The sequence below is a fragment of the Adiantum capillus-veneris genome, chromosome 22 (genome assembly GCF_014529385.1).
Source record: "Adiantum capillus-veneris isolate H3 chromosome 22, ASM1452938v2, whole genome shotgun sequence".
NCBI lineage: Eukaryota > Viridiplantae > Streptophyta > Polypodiopsida > Polypodiales > Pteridaceae > Adiantum > Adiantum capillus-veneris.
The window spans coordinates 63,131,574-63,137,803 of NC_140952.1; positions in this window are offsets into that span (position 1 = coordinate 63,131,574).

Consider the following 6,230-nt stretch of genomic DNA (forward strand, 5'->3'; position numbering starts at 1 on the left):
ACACTGGAGTGTATCCTCCTCTTGGGGTGGGTCACCCGAGGAGGAGGTTCCTAGCTTTGTTGCTACGAGTTCTCTCCATTGTTCCCAGTATATGTGGTGCATCAATTAGGTAGCCATGGTGATGCTGTTGGAATTAGGGTTGCAAGAATGCACACACACAGCTTGGAGAAGATGAAGAAGCTCAAGGCACACAATAGGGAGAGTATTGATTAGTGCTCAATGAAAGATGAGCTAGCCCTAGAGTGATGGGCATATATACAATGCACGGGGGAAAAAACCTCCTAGTGAGGGAAAAAGTGCCCCGACGGTCCTAAGTGTGTTCACACACACCACTACCTCATATATGGTAAAAAATCCCCCCTGGGAGTGATGCGGTGAACGAGAGCTCGCACATGGTGTATAGGGGAGTGCCATGCCCTAAGGACATGATCAATCCACAAAGGGGAGAAAGCCCAAAGATTTGCGAAAAGCTTCAAACTTCTCACGAGGTAGTGCCTTTGTGAAAAGATCTGCGAGGTTGTCATGTGTTGCCACATAAGCCAAGCTGATCTCTCCTGCTGAGAGCCTCTCCCTAACATAGTGGTAATGCACCTCAATGTGCTTTGTGCAAGCATCAACTGCCAATGCGCTCTGACTGTCAGTGTAGATGATGTTGGCAGTGTCCTGTCCAACACCCAAATCGGCCATAATGCGTCTGAGACATACACACTCAACTGTAGTTGTGAAAACTGCCCTGTACTCAGCTTCACAACTAGAAGTGGCCACAGTAGGTTTCTTCTTGCTCAACCATGATATGCATGAACTGCCAAGCATGAAACAAAAACCACTAGTGGACACTCACGTGTCATAACAACCAGCCCCCAATCTAAGTCCACAAAAGCATGCAAATCTGGCGGCATTGATCTCCCCTTGGGATAAAACAACCCAAGATGTAGAGTGCCACTCAAGTAGCAAAAAATCCTCTTAACAGTTTGCCAATTCTTAGACCCTGGGCTATGCATAAATCTGCTGACCTGTGAGACTGCAAACTGAATATCTGGCCTCGTATTGCATACATAAATAAGACTTCCAATAGCAGTTTGGTAAAGAGTGACATCAACAAGATCTCCAGCATCATGAAGACTCAACTTCAAACCTGTTTCCATTGGAGTAGCAATAGGTTTGCAGTTCTCAAGTCCAAACTTACATAGTAACGTTTCTATGTACCTTTCTTGACATAAAGCAATCCCTTCATCACACTGCTTAAACTGTATGCCCAAGTAATGATGCAAAAGCCCCAAGTCTTTCGTCTTGAAAGTAGCATTCAAATCAGCCTTAAATTTAGCAATGTGTGTCTCATTTGGACCAGTAATCAGCAAATCATCCACCTATAGAACGACAATCAGAAATACATCACCCTCACGTTTGACATACAAGGTGCTTTTAGTTGGACTGTTACGAAAGCCTTGCTTGACCAAATGAGTGTCAGCTTTCTCATACCAAGCACAAGGAGATTGATTCAACCCATACAAAGCTTTGTTATAGTTGCACACTTTGTTTTCATGTCCTTTCTTAACAAAACCGCAAGGCTGCGTTACATACACTTCCTCAATTATATCACCATTCAAGAAAGCAGTAACAATGCCTGGCTGATGTACATTCCATCCAAAATGGGTTGCCAATGCACATAGAAAACGAACGGTAGTCATACAACAAGTGGGAGCAAAAGTCTCTTCATAGTCAATGCCTTTTTGTTGTGCATAACCTTTTGCAACAAGTCTAGCCTTATAGCGATCAATCTCACCATCTGGTTTACGTTTCAACTTGTAAACCCACTACATACCAATGGCCTTTTTGCCAGGAGGCAAATCACATAAAGTCCACGTGTCATTTTCTATAAGTGCATCAAATTTCGATTGCATGGCAGCCATCCAATTTTCTGAATTCTGTGCTTCATCAAAGGAGAGAGGTTCCTCTTCATCACAAAAACTGGAAACAGCCAAAGAATAACAATCTGACACATAAGATGCATGGGTAGAACCTGAACGAGTACGACTAGATAAAGGTGCATCCATTTTACTATCACGCAAAGTGTGCACCAGCCATTTTGGCATACCTCTAGCCTCCTCATTTTCAGCCCTTTCCACATCAAGTACATCATGTACATCTGCATTAGTAATAGGCTGATCCGTAACAGTTTCAGAAACCCCCAAAGGTTGTACATGTGCCTCATTGGAATGTACATTCAAATTTCCACCCGTAAAAAGAGGCAACAAACTGTCATAAATTTCCTGTGAGCTTACATTACTATCTCTGGTACATGATAATAAAGGCTGAACAGAATCTTCCACAAACACAACATCACATGAAACCAAGATATGCTTTTTTTGTGGATGGTATAACCTATAACCTTTGCTTTTAGCACTGTAGCCAACAAAAATACATTTAACAGCTTTATGCTGAGCGGATGTGAGGAGTAATAGTACGCTTCACAGATAATGCAGTCAATGCATGAGCCTGCGCATCTTTAACATCCTATCAAGACTGCTCAGCTATAGATAAAACAACTCTAGCTGCAACAGTAGACCTGCTAGAACCTGTAGCATCCTCAACATAGCCTGTATCCACAGGAGGCGGACGTACATCAATGCCCTGCACAACATTCCAAACACCCTTTGACACAAGAACATGTGTCATCATGTAAGCCCACATTGGGTAGTTATCCCCATCCAATCTGTCCTCAGCAGCAGCAGCAAAAATCTTGAAAACATCTGTGTTGTTGTCAGCCATGGCAAATGACTGCACCTAATGTGAAAAATTGCTCAGAAAGAGGAGAAATGAAGAAGGATTAACACGTGCTATGTAGCACAACCCGAAGAAGACTGTAGGAACCTGTTCTACAGAAATTCTGCACAAAAGGACGAAATTGCCTGTGTAGCACTGTCTGTAGTGGAAATGGAGGCCGAAATGAGCCCAAATCAAAATTCTGAGAATACCAAGCTCTATGAGCTTACTCGAAGTATTAATCGCCCTGCTGATGCTCGCCAAAGCTCACTCAAATCGGAGAAAGTGAGCGAGAGGGTGCTGGTGACGCTGGCGACTATGCTCGAGAGAACGCAACCTGCTCTGATACCAATTGTTGGAATTAGGGTTGCAAGGACGCACACACACAGCTTGGAGAAGATGAAGAAGCTCAAGGCATACAACAGGGAGAGTATTGCTTAGTGCTCAATGAAAGATGAGCTAGTCCTAGAGTGATGGGCGTATATACAATGCACGGGGGAAAAACCTCCTAGTGAGGGAAAAAGTGCCCCAGCGGTCCTAAGTGTGTTCACACACATCACTACCTCATATATGGTAACAGATGCCTACGTGTGGCTCTTGCCCGATGGTACGTGGCCCTTGCATGACCATGTTTCACGGTTAATATTTGGAAGGGATAAGCACCTCCCCCTATGGGCCCTCTGGTGTTGTTAAAACAAAAAAAAAAATCAGGTTGATGGGTGGCTTGTTGAAGGCCAAGGAAGTCAACAACGCTCCATAATAGTGACCAAGCCTGATAGATGGCTTGTTGAAAGCCAAGGAAGTTGACGAGTTTCTTGCCATACTAACTTAGATGGAGGAGAGGGGACTCATCCCAAACATAATTGCCCATAGAAACCTTATAGATGGCATGTTGAAGGCCAAGGATATTGACAACGTGCTTATCATACTAACTATGGAGATGAGCGGATGCACTTTGCAAAGATCCCACACAAAATGATGCATAATGACCTGGTAGATGGTCTGCTGAAGGTCAAGCAAAGGACCAAAGGCCCTTTTAGTAGTTTAACAAATTACAGCCCTTTTGTCTCAACTAATGCATGCATCCTCTTTTTTTATTGCTATTTTATTACTTGGCTATAAACTTTTCTACTCTAATCTTTTAATTTGAGAAGATTTCAACAACACCATTTTCAATCCCAATGGTTGATTGAGGCATCTAGGAATTAATTACCATTACCTAATTGATGCACCACATGTAGTAGGAACAATGGAGAGAACTCATAGCAACAAGCTAGGAACCTCCTCCTCGGGTGACCCACCCCAGGTGGAGGATGCACTCATGTGTTCAAGGGCAAGAGCCCTAGCAACGTGAACATCAAGTGAGCACAAGGTGTCCCTCTAGAGGGGACCCAACCGGGGATTTGAACCCACAACCCGTAGGTTGAGAACATAGACTTTATTTTTGTACAATAAAAATAAGGTCTATGTTGCTATGCATGCATCTATTTGGCGCCAATCAACCCATTGATAGCATAACATAGGTGTGCTTGCATTGCCCTTAGTTGTGCCCCTCTAAAGTTACTAGAGGGGGTTTTTATGGTAGTTCGATGTAAGTGCCTCTAGGTACTTCTCAAGAGTCTTCCTGCTCCAAGATCAATCAAGCATCATTTAACAAGTTTGGTTTGAAAATTTCTCTTGGAAAAATTCATTTCGTCATGGGAGAAGTTGATATTGGTGGATTCCATCACCCCTTAACCATTTGACAACATACGTTGGGTGAAGAAAACGAGTTCACAAGACGTAACAAGCTACATCTGATGCATAATGTTTTCAAGCTAAAATGGAAGGCTAAGGATGTGGGTAGAGCACGTAGCATACTCGAGGGTGAATTGGCCAATGAATTCAACATAATCTTCTTGGATATTTTTAAGAGGTCAAAAGGGATAGACCTAGCCCCAAATCTCAAAAGTAAGACTTCTAAACTTCTCATTGCCACTTTGTAGTTCTTGGCTTGGTGTTATACTTACACCATGAGGAAAAGGTGCCTCATAGTTTCTCACTCAATTTGTGATACAGTTTCAAAGAGGTGGTCTCACTCCCCTTTGTTAATTCTTTAAGATTCAAAGCAAGTCAAGCAGAAAACATGAAGAGTAGTGTCACTATCACAATGTGGTAACAATGCTTCCACCTTATCATTCACAAAGGATAGGATGGGAAGGTCGTCTGGGACTTTAAATACAATTTTCAAAAAAAAAAAGGTTTACTATGCACCATGTATTTCATGTCATAAATATGCCCTAATTATATGTAGCCCTCTTAGGATCTAGTCTATGACACAATTATTTTGCACACAACACTAGAGTCTCCTACCATTTTCTGTTATATCTTTTGTTGAGCTGAACTATTATGTCGATGCCAATGCACTCCATAAATAGGAAGATATCCTAGTGTGTGAAAATGCTTTTCTATTTTCCTTTAACAATACCATGTGCTATCGATTTTGATAATCTCTCTTACACTTCTCTCTTTTTTTTTTTTTAAACAACACACCAAAGGGCCCACAGGGGGAGGTGCTTATCCCTTCCAAATATTAGCCATGAAACATGGTCGGCCAAGGGCCGCATACTATCGGGAAAGAGCCACGCGTAGGCATCACGATGGCCACCTAATTGATGCACCACATGTATTGGGAACAACGGAGAGAACTCGTAGCAACAAGCTAGGAACCTCCTCCTCGGGTGACCCACCCCAAGAGGAGGATGCACTCGAGTGTTCAAGGACAAGAGCCCTAGCAACGTGAACACTAGGTGTCCCTCTAGAGGGGACCCAACAGAGCAGTTGAACCCACAACCCGTAGGTTGAGAAGCCAAAGCCTTACTGTTAGACCAACTCTTTGGGGACTACACTTCTCTTTCTTTCTATAAGCCAATGAAGCTTTACAATAATGAAGTACAAGATACATGGCAAACAAGGTCAAAAGTCACAATGGCCTACATAAAGGAGGAGAGAATGTCATAAAGGAGGAGAGAATGTCTGTGACTCACTACTCAATGTCCCTTTGTATGAAAACAGGAAAATAAAATGAGTGGCTTACATAGACATTAGACAATGCTCAGTTCATTCCCCTCTTACAAGAAAAATGAAGAAAAAAGGTGTGCCATTATTAGCTTGCCATGTGGCACTAATTGACAAGCTTTATCCAACTGCCTACAATTGCTCCCAAAGTTCCATGCTTTACCTTAATAGGCCAGCCAAGAATCAATTATGCTACAACATCACATGTGGTTTCACTAGACTAAACTCTTCATGAATCGGTGTTTGAAGATGGAGTCAACATGCTTTGTTACCCTAGTCGATTTGTATACTGAATACCTAGATGGGAGAAGATACTCAAAATTTCGGCTTTGAACTAAGTTGTTACGAGTACTATGATATATAAAGATCATTATTGGTTGGTTTCCCTCACATTAGTTCAAGCACCAAAA